We start from the raw sequence: 19378 nt of genomic DNA on the forward strand, positions 1-19378 counted from the left end.
TGTTGTCAATCTCTCCAGAAAGTAGTTCACGTCCCTATTCTTAAGTTTAGGAAAATAATTTACCAACCCATTTATAGACCCTTGTTTGTTGAGAATTTCTCCAATTTGTTCTTCTAAAATGCTCATGAATTGAATTTTTAGGTTAGGAGTTAAGTTTGATGCAATGGGTGTGAGAAAGGTGTCACTTGATTTTAAACATGCATACTCAGATATGACCAAGGATAATTTTTGTTCTGGAGAAGGTGATGATTCTAGAGTAGAAGAACTGGCTTCTAGGGCTGAAGAAAATGGGACTCTAAGTTTGTATATCTCGGATAACTCATCTGCTCTCTTCTCTTTGTCTTTCTCACTCAAATTGGAATCAACATCAATACCAGTTTTGAGCTTAGGTTCTTCTATTGGGTTAGTCTTAGTACTAATCTCCTTTTCTAAGTCCATATTTTGGCTAGCATCAGTACTAGCCCCTCTCACCTGATCTTGATATAAGTCTTTAAGAATCCTACTACTTATAAGCTCAGAGATTACTTTGTCACTTTCAAATTGAGGATTCTTAGGTGGGACATTAGTTTGATGACTAGGTCTAGGTGGTTGGTGGGTGGGTGGGTTGTTTTTCGAAATTCGATATTAGTTGGCTTGATAATTGACCTAGTTCTCTCTTTATGAAAGACTCAGCTAACTGACCTATTGATGCTTCTAGCCTGACGAGGGATTACTATTGGATCATAATCATTTGTTGAAGTTGGCTAAACCTATCGTCGGCTAGAGGGATTTGTTGAGGAGGTGGGTATGAAGGCTGATTGTAATAGGATGGCTGGATAGGCTGACTAGGCTGACCTCTATTATAGACATAGTTATGGTATTGGGGCCTATTTTAAAAGTTATGCATAGAAAAAATTTGGATTTGAGCCTGAGTCTGTTGAGGTCTCCAAGAAAAATTAGGGTAGTTCCTCCGATCTTGGTTATATGTGTTTAAGAATGGGTCATTGATAGGATTGGAATAACCTTGAGCAACTTGAACTTGTTCTTGGATAAAAGGTGAAAACTATGCAGTCATGGGACATTCACTCATATGATTGGTTGGGCTAGTACAGATAGAACAAATCTTCTGATAATTGGAAGGTGGTGTATATTGCGTAGGAGATTATTGATCTAGGGCTAGAAATTTATCTATAAGAAAATCTACTTTATCTAATTTTTGGGCTATCAGGTTCAAATCGATCTTAGGACTAGAATCTGAATGTTTGATCCCATAAAATGATGGAAACATCGATGGGTTATAGGTGGAAGAAATAAAATATTCCTTCATCTACCTAGGTGGCTTTCTAAGATTTTCAACCATTTGATTATCAGGTTTAATATGGATTAGCCGTTCAACTTCAGAATTAGGTTTAACTAGGTTGAGGTAAAGAGATCTCCTACTGTGCATATACCAGTGCAAACCATAAAGCACGTGGTTCAAAATTTTCTCTTTTTTTTTTAGAAGAAGGAGAAAGGAAAGAGAAGAGGAAGAAAGAGAAAGGTTCTAAAGGTGAGAACCTTAAGAAAGCCCTAGACCTAAAGACGATAGATGAGAAGAATTAGTTGTGGTTAAGTATTAATTGCAATCAAATTAGCAAGCAATTAAACCTAGACACCTATGGGTTTCCTAGACCTAAGAGTTCGATGTAGAGTAGCTCAGCCTAGATGCAAGTTGGGTCTATTCTCACTTCCTTCAACTAGCCAAGTAAGAGGTGGGGTCATGCGGGTCCCTCCGTTGCTTGCCTTAGACACCAATTAGATTGATCAAGTAAGCTAATGGAATCAATTAAATAACCACAAGTCCAATTAGTCTTAGCCTTTGTAACCTCTTGTCTTAGACACCAATTTTAGGAGTAAGTCCAAAGTTACTTTGCATTTGACTTCACCACAATACTCAAACTGAACTCAATTGATCCTAAGGGCCAACATCTACTTAATTTTAATTAGGTTTGGGTTAATGCGGGATGCTGATTGGTGGTTTTTGGATCAAGAAAGGATGATGAAATCTCCATCTTATCTTATTAATAGGTGTTGCCCTTAAGTTAATTTGAGATGAATATGTACAATCAATTTCAAACAAGAAGTTCTATGCAACTAAATTAGATGCATGAAACTAATCAAACTTAAAAGCTTACCTTGTCTCCAGCGATCACCAAAAGTAAATCTAAGATGATGAATGCTTTTAAATAATTAAGTTTCTACTCTTATCATGTGATTTTTATTAGGTTTATGTGGGTGAATTTTATGTTATTTTGAAAAAAATAGTAATTAATACTAAAAAAATAGTTAGGGTTAGGATTGATCTCACCAAATTGAAGTGTTTCACCCTTCTTTTCTTCTTCCTTTTTTTTTGTAAAAAGATTAAAAAAGTAAAAAAAGTTAGTAAGCTATATTTATAAGAAAATTAAAAAAATTAAATATTAAAATTGGTGTCTTCCCCAGCAACGGTGCCAAAAATTGATAGGATCGCGATATTATCGTTAAGACACTATGCTTATCAAATTAATTTTGACTTCAATAAAAATTAAAAATACGTAGAAAGTAGAGAGTCGAGTCGAATCCATAGAGAAGGCAGGATTTTGATTTAAAATCTTTTATTTTATAAAAAAAATAAAATTTTAAAGAAAGAATTTAAATCAAAAAATAAAAAATTAAAAGTGTGAAAAATAAATCAGATACTAAGATCTACTATTTAGATCCTAGCTTCTACTTACTATAAAAATAAATAATAAAAATTTAAAGTACATAAAAATAAATTGATACTAAGATCTACTAACTAGATCCTAGTATCTACTTGCAATAAAAATAAAAGATAAAAATTTAAAGTATAAAAAAATAAATTTTATATTAATTAAAATTAAAATTTAAGTATAAAAAATTTTAAAAAAATAATAAAATAAAATAAAACTATAACAAGAATCTGAAGTTAATCAGCATAGTCTTATTGAAAAGATGGTTGATGACCTCTCCTTCTTCCTTCATACTCCGTAGAGCAAACCGGCTTCTCTTCTTCTTCTCCTTAGGTCTCTAAATTTTTTTAATTTTATTCTCTATTTTGTTCTTATTTTTCCACTGCTTTTCTCTTCTTCCTTCACTTATTCCTAGACCCCCTATTTATAGGTGAATTTTTCACCTTTTTTTGATAGTAAAAGGAGTCCTAAAATCCTTAGAAACCATATTATACCTGTAGCATTTAATTCAAGCTATTGGATTACATTTGGACCGCCCAGATCAACCCAAAACATGTAGATCAAGTCCTTTCGATCGAAAACGATGTTGGTCGTCGGATTGGACTCCAGATCAATTCTGGATCATCAGATCATGCAAATTTCTTCCGTCCACCTGTGAACTGCGCCAAACACCACGAACTATTTTCGTGGACCATGCCCTTGAATCCATGGATCGAGCGGTCGATCCACCATGCATCGAAGGCTATAATAATTGATTTTTTGAATATTTTAGCTTGATTTTACTTCGATTTTGTACCTGAAAAATAGAAAAAAATATGTATTAAATTATTTATTAATTTTTTATTATTTTGGTACTTAAATTGCTTAATTAACTTGACATCTATTTTCATAAATATACTCTAATTTTATATTTTTTTAAATTATTTATTTTTGCAAAAAATTTTAATTTATTTATGAAATTAAGTTTTTTTTAGAAGATGTTAGCACCATAAAATACCAAAAAATATCTTTAATAAATATAAAAATATACTATTTATCAATAAAGATCAAAAAATTTATCTTTGTATAACTTGTTAATTCTTGACTCATTTATATGATAAGTTCGAAGTGCCAAAGGTATGTGATATTTACATCTTCTCTCTTTCTTTTCTTCATATTATCAACATGAAGTATATTATCATTAAGTGATAAGAATAGAAGATCATTATTAATATAAGCATTTCTATAAAATTCGTTAGAAAAATAGATAGAACAACTATTATTCTTTGCTTTTATTTTAAAATCTTGTTCTAATAACAAGGATACAGAAATAATATTTCTAACAATATTAGGAATATAATAACAGATCTTCAATTTCAAAATTTTATCCAAAAGTAACTTCAAAATTCTGGTTCCTATGGCTTCCATCTGAATGGACCCTCCACTACCGTCGAACAGTTCGAAGTTACATTTATTCAGGCTCTTTATTTCCTGCAGACCCGACAACGATTTGCAAAGGTGTGAGCCATAGGCGGTATCCAATACCCAAAAATCTAAAATTAAAGTATTTAATGATAAGTTAGTTTATATCATATACAAATCTTTAGCAACATTTGCTTGTTTCACAGTTGTGAGGTATTCCTTGTAATTCCTCTTCCAATGCCCCTCCTTGCCACAGTGATAGCAAGTACCTTTGGTAGAGACCTTCTTCGCTTTCTTCTTAGAGATGCTAGCCTTAGAGTTCAACTTTTTTTTGGAACTCTTTTTGTCTTTCTTCTTGTTGATCTTATCAACAAGAAGAACTGGAGTCTTTTTACCTTTAAAATGGCTCTCTGCTATTTTTAGCATGTTCAGCAGTTCAGGCAGGCTGATATTCAGTTTATTCATATGGTAGTTTATGACAAATTGAGAGAAAAAATTGGAGAGAGACTACAGGATCAAATCCTGGCTAAGTTTACCATCCATAGTGAAGCCCAATTATCCTAGACAAGTGATCAAATTAATCATCTTCAGGATATGAGTTTGCACAGATGTGCCTTCAGTCATGCGGGCACAGAACAATTATTTAGATATCTCATATCTAGCAGTTCGACTTTGTTCTCCATATAACTCCTTAAGATTTAGGAGTATAAAAGGAACATCCATGTCCTCATGCTGCCTCTGAAGCTTATTATTCATCGAGGCAAGCATGATGTATTTAATAGTTACACTGTCATCCTTCCACATTTTATATATGGCCCTTTCTTCCTCAGAAACATCTTCTCCGATTGTATCGGGTGCAGGTGTATCCAGTATGTAGAAGATTTTCTCCTGAGTGAGAATAATTCTCAAATTTCTTAACCAATCCACATAGTTAGGTTCGATCAATTTGTTAGCATCTAGAATGCCTCGTAGTGATAGTGAGAATGCCATGTATGTAGTAAATCTACAATAACAAGAACACAATATAGGTGAACAACTCATGATAATATGTACAACTAGATTAAGACTTGTCTAATTGTGTCTCTCACTATTTTAGCGAATTTTACAGTCCTTAAGTATGAAAAATGAGAAACATCCTTATGTTTCTAAGTGGGGTTGAGATCCCTATTCCTCAGTGATCTTGTGGATAGCACAACGAGCATTTATGAGTTTAAGAGTAGGTAACTCTTTATCAATTGTACTTGATACAATTCTCAATATTTTTCTCTCTTGCCTCTAGATCACACATAGTCTTGTGGATAGCACAACAAACTATAGTGTTCTAGTTAAATTAACCCTTCAATCCCATATGGTCATACTTAAATAATACTATCCTTGTGGATAGTACAACAAAGCAACACTATTCAAATATACCATAAGCATCAATATGCACTTAGTCAACATCATATCAATTTTTATAGTAAGCCTTTTAGATAGCACAACAAGCACATTAAGATCTTGACATACTCTATTGATCAAGCTTGAAGGAAGGCCCTCGTAGTGTCTACATCACTAATCAATCTAAGTCCAAAATTCAATAAAACCAAATTAGCCAGGCCAGTAGGTGAGAGACTCCCCGTAGCTTTTTTTAGATATCAATAAAGTTGGCCAGACCAGCATACGGACCTAATTAGAAAATCACCTTTAATACTTATCTAGACACCAATTGATCAAATGAATTCGACATTTGATTTGTAAGTGAATCCCGACATTACAACTTAATATAATTTTATAGGAGGTCTTTAAACTGGTTTCGGCATATCCTAACTACAACTACATAAAATGTACTATACAATTATGCAATTTGGCATGCTTTTACAAGTTATAATAACAATCATATTGACATGCCAAAAATTATATAAGGGTGCACAAAATGACTTAACATTTATAACAAGTCTAGCCAAATTGAATAACAAATCCTAATCAAATTAGGTATGCATTACACCCTTAAAAATAAATCGATTCAAGCATCAAGTAACCATGAAACTATAAATTTCATATTATCATAAATTCATAATTTTAATAACTAAAATATAAATCCATGGTTTAATAAAGTCAAAAATAATTTTTGATTTTAAGGCCGATGCTAGAAATCGATACAACATTTTTGGCAATATATGAACTAGAATACTTCTATATTATAACTTTTACACTTGTTTGATCGAATCAAACAAGGTGGCTCTGATACTACTGTTGAATTTTGATCATGCAGTAAAAATTAAATTTTATAAATTTTAAAATAAATATATCGAAAGCTTTAACAATTAAAACTATCGAACCGAAATCTAAACTCTAGAATCACCTTGCAGATGTCGAACAAAACAAAAACAAGCATGCAAAGAGATAGGAGTTTATACTTCCTCCAACAAGTAATATGGTAAGTAGGTGATCTCCATGAAACTCCAAAGTAAAAACTCTCCAAAGGTGATCCACATAGAAGTTGGCCAAGGTCCTTCCTAACCGGTCCGCTGCCGCAGTCTTTTCTTTACAAGAATACTATCGGCTTCAAACTCAAAGTACGATCACACCAATATCTAGTTGCCTTTCGATTTTATCACCAAAATCACATCAAGAAAATAGTCTTCAGAAGTCTCACAATTTAGGATTTGATTTTGAGCTCCAACACATAAAAAAACCAAGCCCTAGGATAAACTAGCAACATATGCTAATTTTCTCACCACCCTTCTTACAACTTTTCCTCTCAATTTTTTCTTTCTTTTTTTCTCAAATTTTTTTTAGAATTTTTCTCCTCTATTACACACTAATTAGCTCTAATGTTTACCCAAAATCCAGTCATTAGCCCATCTGGGATGCCCCATATAAATAGGCTGAGAGGGGATGTGAAGGAACAAGGGGCACCAACTCTTGGCACTCCAACTATTCACGTGGAGGAATTGATCTCTGTGACTTTATTTGGTATAGAAGAGCCTTCACACAGAAGGACTCCTTCTCTTCTATGCCCCATAAATTCTCCACATTAATTTGGCATGTAATAAGTAAGAATCTGAATAGAAATGAAGAGATGGATAAGATCCTTCATAAAGGACTCTTCATTTTTCAATGTGATTAAAAGTGGGGCGGCAATTATTTTTTGGGCATGAGACCTAGTGGGTGTAGAGGACTCCTTTCACACTTAAAATACTTCCAAGTTGGATAAGAATCAAATTAAATTAGATCCAATCCCATTAGGTCAAAGGCAACTGATCTAGTTTAGCTCAAACGCTTTGAACTGAACCTATTTAGGAACTTGGATTAATATAATGTGCTAGTATATCAAATTAATCCTTAAAATTTATATTAAATTTTAATTAAATTAAATCAAGACTAAATCTCAAAGTATGTGATCCATTGGGTTCTAAATCTAGCCAGTAGTAGATACAGACTCTTGACGTAACCCTAATCCGATCTGATTAGGTTAGCTCAAAAGTCCCAATCAACTAGGTCTCTTCCTAATTAATTCTCAAATTAAACTCTTTAATGCTGATGAGTCTACAAGTCTAGATTGACGTCTAGCAATGTGTCATGACTATTCGAAAGATTTTAAATTTTGATGAAAAATTATCAAAATATCCTTTAGTGATAAGTTATCATGTAATTTAATCCTTCAGTCAAACAACATCCCAAATGAGCTGTAGGCATGAAATCATGTCTAATCCAATTGCTTATCCATATGTATCTCGATTAGAAAATAATGATTTAGTTGATGATATATTAGAAACTCCTTTTTAATTATCATCCTGCTTTGGCCAACACTACAACAGAAATAAATTTTGACGGCGGTTTTTATTGTCTTTAATGACGATTATAATCGCCGCTAAAGGGTTTATTGGTAAAAAGCATTCTGCCACCTAAGACAGCATCGGAAAAGATTTTACCGGCAATTGATGGCAGTGTCAATAAAGGCCCTTTAATTGTCGGGAAAGATCCGGACTTTGGTGGCAAATATTTATGGTATTTATTTTTGCCGTAATAGAACATTGGACAGATGAAGGTTGGAACACCTGTTGTGGCAATTACAATCACCGAAAAAAAACTTTCAAATTTTAAACTGACAATTGTTAATACCCTACAGAAGTCCATAAATCCTGCAATTACTTTATTAATAACCGCACACTGATACCCCACTCAGCTGAGTTCTTTTCATTTTAAGATAAACTTCTATTGGCACTGAAGTTTGTTCTGCAAAATCTGCTCCACAACTACATTAAGATTTCTTGTATAGAAGAATTGAGAGGAGGCCATGGGGAGTAATATCAAACTTAGCTTCATTAAATAATAAGGACACAAAGTAGAAGACTAACCAGACATTTTATGACAGCCTTCAATTGATTTACAATAGGATGAAAGTGAAGGGATGATACATAAGAATAGAAACAGAAGGCTTCAATAAGTTCAGCGATATCTGATCTTCATCTGAAAGTCGCATATACGCATCAGGCTCTTACTTCTTTAAGTTCTATCTGAATCACAAGAGAAGATCTAATGCCCCATGCTACTTGATATAAACACAGATATTGCTTCCTATTTTCTGCTTCACTGGAGCTTTAGAAACTTCAGCCTGCCAAATGGGTGCAACAACGAAAAAAGAAAAAAAAGAGTTAATATAAAAACAAAAACCATGGGAACATCGTATCAAACAATAATGAGTTTTTGGCTGCCCATGATGTAGAAATATAATAATAATGTCCAGCTTTTAGGGAAGGAAAGCAACACTACATGACAAATAAAGTGTCCCAAGTGAATGTGACACAGAAAGTCATATTATGAAGCTTGGATGAGCCATAGCTCAGGCTAGCCAAGCCAATAGACCGAAATTGAAGCCTAATTTTTAAGTACTTAAGCATGATTATATTTCATGCGCCTTGTAGTGGGATGGCAAAGGGATCAGGGTCGAGGGCAGAGCAATTACTGGGAAGTCCATAAATTTTAAATCGGCAATTACATTGTTAATTGCAGCAGACCCCACTCAGCTGTAGGAAATATTATGACAGAAAAGGAGTGCCAAACACAAAGAAATCCTATCAGCATGAGGACAAAGCTCCAAGTAGAACATAAATAAAGGTACTTCTTGTTTCCTAACCATAGAAGTCCATAAATCCTTTAAATAAAACAGTATCATTGCGATAAAACATTCACCCCTCAGAAATGGATCGAGAATATTAAGACATTTGAAAACAACAGAGATGCAAGCATTGAACTCAGAGCCAGTGCAAACATCGAACCAATAGCAAAATGCCCAAAATTTCAGCCTGCAATAGCAAAGCAATTGCTGATCTGGGATCAGAAACTAAGAACCCCATATAGGATTAAATGATGACCCACAGATTTGCATACTGGCATCATCATCGCTCATAGTAAATCCCACAAGACTCCACTGGAAGGATATGAAGGAAATCCGAAGCAAAAGGACCAGACGGACCAATATCAAAACAATAGAGATACAAGCATTGAACTCAGAGCCAGTGCAAACATCGAACCAATAGCAAAATCTCCAACATTTCAGACCAAACTTGAGTAATCAAATATTAAAATGAAGCCTTCTATTTAAAAGACTCGATGTTGGGTGGATGTCTGGCCTAAACACCACCTTCCAAGATCTTTTCAGTACCACGCGATGCAGCAGGAAGAAAGAAAAAACAAAATAAAAAGAAAAACAATCAAAATACGTGAATCAGCCACAAAATGGCTCACCTCCACGGGGCATGCAAACTTCACTATAAAAAAGAAAATTTTACAAGAGGAGACCTCACCCTCAACCTTTGTACATCCAATTCTCTCTCACTAGAAGTTTCCCTCACAAAAGCTCTCTCTCTCTTGGAAGACCCCGTGAACCCCTAAAGTGCCTGGCGACCACTGTCCAGGAGCCTCCTGCTCCTTGTCTCTCAGCGCTTCAGACTTTCTCTTCTCTCGGGTTCCGTACGGCTCGTACGGCGTAAAAAACCGAACCACACCGCCTTTGTTCTCTGTGTACAGGGCCTTTTATAGGCCTTAATCACGACTTAGATCATGATTAAGAGTTCTTAATCAACCCAAATCACGTCTCAAACCTTCGGATCAAGACCGGGAGTCACCTGGGCCCTCCGATCGTGCTCCGGTCCACAGAATAGTGCCGTGGACCGCGAGAAATGCGTGGAAAATGCATACGCGGTCTACAGATCAACCCGTGGACCGTCCGGTCTACAGTGGACCGGAGAACAGGGCCCAAGCAGGGCGCCTGGGCCTGGGCCAGCCCGCTCCCACGCTCCCGCGCTGGGCCATGCGCCAGGTTGGGCCGCGCGCCCGCCTGGGCCGCGGGCCTGGGTCGCGCATCCCGCACGCCTGGGTCGTGCGTCCCGCACACCGCCGCCTGCGACCGCACCGCCGTCGGCCGCCGGCGGTCCTCCACCGCCTCGAATCTCGTGCCGACTTTAAAAGCTCGTATCTCCTCCATCCGAGCTCCGTTTCTGATGATCTTGGTCTCGTTGGACTCTGTTTTTCGCCGCAAACCTCGTTGTCGGCTCAATGTGGGCTGAATCTCGAAGTATCAAATCCTGACAATCTCCACCTCGACTCGATATTCGGCCTCCTCCAAACTCCGAGAGCTTTTGGATCTCCTCGCCCCCATGCTTTGGGACAATCGCCTGCTGATCATGGATGGGCAAACATGGGAGTCGAGCCAGGCTGCTCGATCCCATCTCCATCGTATGCTGTGCTCCTCCTGACCTGAGACCTACTCGGGGCATCGTCCTGCGGCAATAGGAATCTCACCTTGCGACGTCACCTCTCGTCCTCCCGAGTCTCCTGTCTCGTGCCCAATCCGCCTCCTGGAGCTCCACCTCGCTCTGGGCTCCACCTGGCTCCCGAAGCTCCACCTCGCACTGGGCTTCTTGCTAGGTAATAATGTCCTCTGCTCCCCTTCTTCCCCTCCAGCACAATCCTATCGCCGCGTAACACCCTCAGGATTCCTCCCCTAGCTACCGTCCTGTAGCCTCTCGAATCCAATCTGCTAAGTGAGATAAGATTCCACCTGAAATCGGGTATGTATCGGACCTCCCCAAATCTTCTCACTGCACCGTCATGTGTTCTCTAGCTGACCATCCCAATGCCTCTGATCGCACAGCTCGATCCATCCGGCAGATATACAATGCCCTCACTGTTCTTCAGGGAGTCAAACTGCTCCTCTCTGCAACATACATGATAGGGGCATGCAGAATCTAATATCCACTACTGGGAAGAAGTAGATACCTCGTCAGATATCTCCAAGACATCTCCATCTGAATCGCTGCCGGCCGTCGCTAAAGCAGCCACCATCCGATTTTTAAGTTGAGGACAATCGCTGGCTAGATGCCTCAACTCCTCACACCGGTAACACTTGATTTTGCTCAAGTCCCTCCTGGACTTGGACCGCCCTCGTTGCGATCTCTTGTCACTCCGTCTACCACCTCTTGCTCCTCCAAAAGCCACCAAAGCTGAGCTACCGCTGTCTGAGCTCGAAGCTGGGTTCTCCCTCCTGAGAACCTCATTCTGGAGTATTGCTGCGGTGACCTCGTCCATCTTGATAGTGCTCTTCCCAACTAGAAGAGCAATCACCAAGGACTCGTACGAAGGGGAAACCGACGCCAGCAAAACCAGCGCCCGGGTCTTCTCCTCAACATTCTCGCCAACACTGAGGAGGTCGGTGAGGATCTTCTGGAAGTGGCTCAAATGCTCCTGCACGCTCTATCCCTTAGTCATCCACAGTTGGTAAAATTGCCTCCAGAGGAAAAGAGTGTTGGTGAGAGACTTCGCCATATACAATTCCTCAAGCTTCGACCACAGCACCATCGGGGAAGTCTCGCTCAGCACATGGATCACCACCTCATCCGTCAGGTACATGCGGATGGTACTCACCGCCTGCATCTGTAGCTGTTTCCAATCCCGCACCTCCATGGTGGTCGGCTTCTCATCGCACAAGAGAGCATCGATCAACCCCTGTTGGATGAGCATGTCCTTCACCCTTGCCTGCCACAAGGAGAAATTGCTCTTACCATCGAACTTGTTGATCTCCATCTTAATTGTTCCTGTCTTCTCCATCTTCAATCTTGCTCACCACCACTGTAATCTGCGTCCTTGTACCACTTTGCTCTGATACCACTTGTTGGGTGGATGTCTGGCCTGGACACCACCTTCCAAGACCTTTTCAGTACCACGCGATGCAGCAAGAAGAAAGAAGAAACAAAACAAAAGGAAAAACAATCAAAATACGTGGATCAGCCATAAAAGGGCTCGCCTCCACGAGGCATGCAAACTTCACTATAAAAAAGAAAATTTTACAAGAAGAGACCTCACCCTCAATCCTTATACACCCAATTCTCTCTCACTAGAAGTTCCCCTCACAAAAGCTCTCTCTCTCTTGGAAGACCCCCTGAACTCCTGAAGTGCCTGGCGACCGCTGTCCAGGAGCCTCTTGCTCCTTGTCTCTCAGCGCTTCCGCCTCTCTCTTCTCTCGGGTTCCGTATGGCTCGTACGGCGCGAAAAATCGAACCACACCGCCTCTGTTCTCTGTGTACAAGGCCTTTTATAGGCCTTAATCACAACTTAGATCATGATTAGGACTCCTTAATCAATCCAAATCACGTCTCAGACCGTCGGATCAAGACTGGGAGTCACCTGGGCCCTCCGATCGCACTCCGATCCACGAAATAGTGCCGTGGACCGTGAGAAACGTGTGGGAAACGCATACGTGGTCCACAAACCCACCCGTGGACCGTCCGGTCCACGGTGGATCGGAGAACAAGGCCCAGGCAGGGCGCCTGGGCCTGGGCCGGCCCGCTCCCGCGCGCGGGCCCACGCACGCCTAGGCCGCCCGCCCGCCTAGGCCACGGGCCTGGGTCGCGCGTCCCGTGCGCCTGGGTTACGCGTCCCGCACGCCGCCGCCTGCGGCCGCGCCGCTGCCGCCGGCCGCCGGCGGTCCTCCTCCACCTCGAATCTCGTGCCGACTTCAAAAGCTCGTATCTCCTCCATCCGAGCTCTGTTTCGGGTGATCTTGGTCTCGTTGGACTCCGTTTTTCACCGCGAACCTCGCTATGGGCTGAATCTCGAGACGTCAAATCCTAACACTCGAGAATAGATACCAACTTCAAAGCTTCAACTTTATATTCAAAATAATGAAAGAACCCACAATCTTTGGTTTCTTTATAATTATTCTCCCACGCTTGAAAATAAATAAGAAAATATATAAAAAAATATCTAAATGACACTATAATCAATCAAGAAACAGCAAACTACCTATATCCATTAATCAATAATTTGTCAAACTAATCATAATCTAAGTTTTAAAACCAGCCACCATAAAAGACATTGTCAAACCAAACCAGCAACCATATTCCAAGTTCTAAAACCAGCCAACATAAACTAAGTTCTCAAGGCAGCCACCATAAAGCAAACTCTAAAATCAACTACCTCATAGCAAGTTGCCAAATTAATGTAGTGATCACAAAGCAAGTTCTTAAACCAGCCACCATAAAGCATTTTATAGTATTACTTATAAAATACAGTGCTTTACCTTGACCTGGAGGTTGAGATATGAAAGGAAAATGAGTGGTGTTGCATTGTCCATGAATCCATTGTGTATTCTCATGAGCACTAGAAGCATCTGGAACCTACATAAGAAGTAAAAAGAAAATCATTTTACTTGATTATCATTAATCCAACAAATGATATAAAATTATAAAAAAAAAAATATTTGGAACCTTTCCTTTTCCTGAATGCCAATAACTGACCAAAGTGTTCCATTGATCTCTTGGTATACGGTCAAGTTTATTCGAATATAGCTCCTGAAGAGTTCTATATTTTTCTGTGTACTCAGCCTTCAAATTACTTTAGTGATCCCTGCACTTTTTTGCTATGGACTTAAGTACCCAATCATCACCAATTCATGGAATAGTAAACTTTGTCTACAATGCAAAAAGATTAAAATAACAAAAACAAATTATGAAATGCAGACTCCATACAACTTATAATAGTTTAATAACGAAAAAATAAATATGAGTAACCATTTTACGGTCACGAATGCCAAAAGTTTGCTTTTTTCCTCCTTTGGAAAGGCTCCATGATACGTTTTCTTGATTTTCCCATAATATCTACAACAATGTGTTAAATACAACATCTTTTAGATTAGTGGCAATTCAATAACAGTAAATGAAAAGAAATACAGTAATTAAAAAAAATCCAGCATATAACAGTAAAAGAAAAAATTAGAAGGAACTTAATATAAGCTAATTAAGGGCAATTTAAATAATATAGTTGGTCAATAATGGGATGGGTCATTAACTTCAGTTATGACTTCAAAAAGCTTAGTCTACATCAACAAAAAAAATCACTCACATGCATTGCATATTACACAATCAAAATTGATTTGTTACCACCATCTCGGACCCTCACCGACCACTGGCTCATGATTTACTATTATGCTTCTGGCCTCCTGCATGCCTCTACCCACCAAATCCCTTGACAAGATGGGAAAATAAGCAAAGAGAAAATTATAGCCAAGTTGGATAATTAAGTAGGGGGTCCAACTGTAAGCTGGTTCACATTTGAGGCATGGTTTGGCCAACCAGTTGGGTTCCTAGCTTGGGTTAGTTTAGTGTTCAAAATTTTGCATCAAGTTCAGGCCCAGCCAGACATGACCTCAAACCAACCTTTTTAGAGGCCTAAGTGTGACTCTTCAACCTAGTAGAGTTGGAGAATTACAGAGTATCTAAGTATCTGCTAGGCCTTTACAATCACATGATTTACCATCTTTTATTGTTTACGGAGTATCTAAGTATCGAATTAACTTAGCACATAATTCAATGGATGCTTGTGACCCCATCATGCATGATACCTATGGTGCTTTCAAGAAAACCACTTAATGCAATAAGATCATGATTTTTCAATAAGAGGGTTAAGTGGCTTATGCTCCTTATGCATAGCCTCCTCTTTCTTAGGAACAAGAACAACAAGTGATGTCCTTTGTGCTATGTAGCCTTCTGTTTAGGAAACCATTTGACTGATCTTGGTACATGTGCTAAGTATAATAATGTTGAAGACAAAAAGCAAAGGAAGCTGATGTAAACTTCGGAGCTTGGACTTTTTTCCATGCCATTTTAACCATCAGTTCCATATCCTTAAAAAGAATATTCTTAATCTCTTATCTCTCCTTAGTATCAGATGCTATAAAATCCAAATCCCTAGGCTCTGGCCCCCCAAAATCTCTCTAGGAAAAAAATTCTAGTAAGATTGTACATTTTCCTCATGCTCCCTCGTGCCTAACTACTTCCCTTGCTTGAAACCAAACTTTTTTTTTTTTTGTGATATAAGTTTTACTTGATGCAAGTAAAATAATCTCTTCCAAGAAACTTATATATCCTATTCAGGCAAAAAAAGGTTGGACTAACAACATAATGTGATTAACACAAGCAATCATAAAATCCCAAATGTCTCGATATTTCTATTGCCTTCTCCAACAAAATTATACAAGATAAATAAAATACTTGAGATGTTCCAAGGGTCTAGCCCTTCTCTAAGACTATCCAGTGCAACTGATAACCATTTAGAGGCACCACAACCAGAACAAGAGCACAGAGTGTCATCTAAGGAGAAGTTCTTTAGTGATATATTTCTTTAGATATACATTTCCTCTATGATCCAAGAAAAACCTTAAGTTCCAATCGGCTTAACTTTAAACCTAAAAACAACCTGATGGAAGATCATCTCTGCGAGTGATGTGTAAACCTGCAAAATTGAAAAGCACCAGTCTCACATTTCACCATAAAAATTGCATAACAGCCAACCTAATTGCTTAAGAATCTGAACATGCCTCAGTCTCATTTCTTTTCATTTCAGATAAAATAAAATAAGGCAATTTTTTGTCTGTTCTTGCTCAGAAATAGAGTTTGCCACCTTCAAGAGCCAGACCATGCCAGAACTCCCAGCCCTAACATCATTATATTCATGATTCCATAATTTAAGCAAGAGGTACACAAATCCCATGTCAACGATTAGTGGATAACACAAGAGAAATAAAATCAAGCCCTCTTTCTAATCAAATTCTACAGAAGAAAAATTCTTACTTAGCAGATCATTTCAACAGGGCACACATTCTATAAACCCCAATAAACCACTCATGAAACAATGTAAATTTTTTTTCCTAATTTAAAAAAAAAAAATCAGAGAACCTAGTAATAAAACCTCTGAAACAGATAATTGATCCACGAAAGCAGATGAAGTTTCCAGTACATAAGCAATCATCAAAACAGCAGGTCACAATCTGTTAACACCATCAAAACAATTACCGAGGTAGGAATGAATAACAATCTGTTAGCTCCAATAGATGGCTGCTAACACCATCAAAACAGCAGGTCGCAAGTTTGCTGGAAAATTTCTATTGTACCAAGATGCTAATGCATCTCTAGTTCAATACCTCTGCAAGGGAAATGCCAAAACAAGGGATTTACTTGTAAAATGCACCAAGTATTGTAATGAATACAACCATGATATAAATATATCTAGTTTTCCCAATATTCACCCTGACTCTTTTTGAGCAAATCACACGCCTTCATAAGCCTGGAATGCAAAATCCTTTAGATCTGTCTACCAACCACTAAAGAAAAAAAATGACTAAGAGAAACCATCGTTACCTACTATAAGTAGTGGGTTCTGGATGGTGCACATAAGGAACCTCGGACTGTGGAATGCCAGGATGATGATAGGGTTGTGGTTCTTTAAATCTTGCCATAATTACACTAGACGTAGGTGGGATCCCCTTTTGTAGCAGGAAGAGCCGGGATACCCCACCATCAGTCGAAGAAGAGAAAGAAGGCCTCGGAGTTGGCCATCCGTCAGAAGGAGGGGAGACGATGGGGGAAGAGCGGGGAGGAGAGGGAGGGAGGGAGAGAGAGAGAAGGCAGAAAGAAAGTGAGGGAGAGCGAGAGAGAAGGAAAAGAAGAGAGAGGGGCTCGTCGGCCGTTGGAGGAGGCCTCGGTGCTCGAAGAAAAAGGGAAGGAGATCTCGCCATCTCACGAGAAGAGTCGGAAAAGATAAAGATGGGAAGGGAGGCGAAAGAGAGGGGAGAGAGGAACAAAGAAAGGGAGAGAGGAACAGCATCGGCCCCAAAGCCGGAGAAAGAGAGAGAAGATGAAAAAGAGAGGGGCGGAGAAGACGGAAGCTAACCTTTGGACGAGGCAAGATCAGCCAAGATGATCGACGGCGATGGCAACGACGACGGCAATGACGACGAACGGCAATCGAGGCAGCAGCTGGGGTACGAGGATTTCACTGTTGGAGACGAACTGAAGGGAACGAAAGGGAGTCAGTGCGCGGGGCTGAGTCAGAGCGGGAAAATATATTTTCCACATGCAAAACAAAAGGAGAGTAAGCGTGGAATTGCTGGAAAAAAAAAATAAAGAAATTTATGGATAAAAAAATAATAAATAAATTATGATAATTATTAATAAATATCAATATAAATATGATTTATAATAGTAATTACTAATAAATGCCAGTATAAATATATTTTATAATGATAATTTATAGATTTGTAGGTAAGAAATATACATTAACAATAATTATTTTTATTTGCCACTAAATTTTCATATCTTAAATTATGGCAATTAAGCTTTTGCCTCTAACTAATTACCACTATAAATGAGTTTTGTTGTAGTGCAAAAATTTTTGAATTATCGATCTATGAGATCACGCTTCTTTATTAGGAATGACTGATCCCTTATTAATCACTCACAACATCTATGCATACTTCACCACATCCAGAATACCCCATACAAGGATTAGAGAATCAAGTTAGGAAGCGAACCAAAATATGGATTCATGTACATAAGTACCATGACAATCTCAGGTCAAAGGATCACTGACACAACTCCCACTAGAGAATCATCAACTGATATGTAAATAAGACTCCATCAAATATTCTCTCATAGGTTTATTCAGTGAACTCATTCTTTAATGAGCACCCATATCCTTATGTTAGTGTCACCACATAAGTAGTTGTGAGATCAACCACCCTCATCTTTGAGCATACATAGGACATGCTAGTCTTACCAGTATCATTGATTCCTGACTGAATGAATCGATGACTGAAAATATTTTAGGTCATGGCTATCAAGGATTTAGGTCTCACTGGTGTGATCTCATCACGGTCCTAAAATCATTATCCAGATCTATGGGGTTCATTATAATCTTAAAAAATAATAATAAGATGCAGCATATAATGAATCCAAATGTCTATTTTATTAAATATCAATATTAATTATATGAGTTTGGATGATAAATTATAGAAAATATCCGATCATTTCTCATATGTGGTTGGCTTGTAGGACATTATTCTTTCAGATCCAGCCCTATGTTTCAGTACAAATATATAGAATTGAAAAAATTCAACCCACTTAGTATGTCTATGGTTCAGTTTCTTTTGTAAATTTAAAAACTTAAGGGCTTTATGATCCGTATACAAGATGAATTCGAAAGGCAACATGTAATGCCTCCAAAATCATAAAATCTGTACTATCATATAAAATTCTTTATTATATATAGAGTACTTTTATTTAGCTCATTTAATTTCTCACTGAAGTATGTGATAGAGTGGCGCTCTTGAATCAACACTCCTCTTATTCCTACACCTGATGCATCACACTCAACCTCAAAAGTTTTATTAAAATCAGGTAGTTGTAGGACAGGTGTTTGAGTCATCTTGTCCTTAATTTCTCGAAAAGCTTTATTAGTCGATTTTATCCACTCAAATACTTCCTTACGGATACAGTCTATAATAGGAGCCATAATTGAACATAATCCTTTAACAAATCGATGGTAAAAGGTGGCTAAATCATGAAAACTTCGAACATTATGAATATTCCTAGGTACTGGCCACTCTACTATAGCTCGAACCTTTTTGAAGTCTACAGTTATTCCCTCAAATGTGATAACGAATCCTAAGAATACAATCCTATTAGCCATGAAAGCATATTTCTTTAGATTTGCATATAAACTCTTGGTTCTAAGGGTCAAACAGACTTGTTGTAAATGGCTAAGATGGTCCTCTCTTGTTCGACTAAAGATGAGGATATCATCGAAGTACATGACCATGAATAATCCAATGAAGGGTCACAATACCTAAGTCATAATCTTCATGAAAGTACTAGGTGCGTTGGACAAGCCAAATGGCATGACCAACCATTCATATAAATCATCCTTCATTTTATTTTGAAAGCGGTCTTCCA

At 38.1% G+C, this 19378-nt stretch overlaps 1 long non-coding RNA gene across 1 annotated transcript; it reads right to left on the minus strand.

Annotated features, from left to right (window-relative positions):
* Window positions 1-8396: 8396 nt before the first annotated feature.
* LOC140855449 (uncharacterized) lies at window positions 8397-17464 on the minus strand. Its single transcript, XR_012138377.1, has 4 exons — window positions 17319-17464; window positions 14170-14248; window positions 13672-13768; window positions 8397-8706 (listed from the first exon to the last, which is right to left on the minus strand). It is a non-coding gene; the product is annotated as an uncharacterized lncRNA (long non-coding RNA).
* Between the last annotated feature and the right edge of the window lie 1914 nt (window positions 17465-19378).

This window comes from Elaeis guineensis, chromosome 2 (assembly GCF_000442705.2).
Source record: "Elaeis guineensis isolate ETL-2024a chromosome 2, EG11, whole genome shotgun sequence".
NCBI classification, from domain to species: domain Eukaryota; kingdom Viridiplantae; phylum Streptophyta; class Magnoliopsida; order Arecales; family Arecaceae; genus Elaeis; species Elaeis guineensis.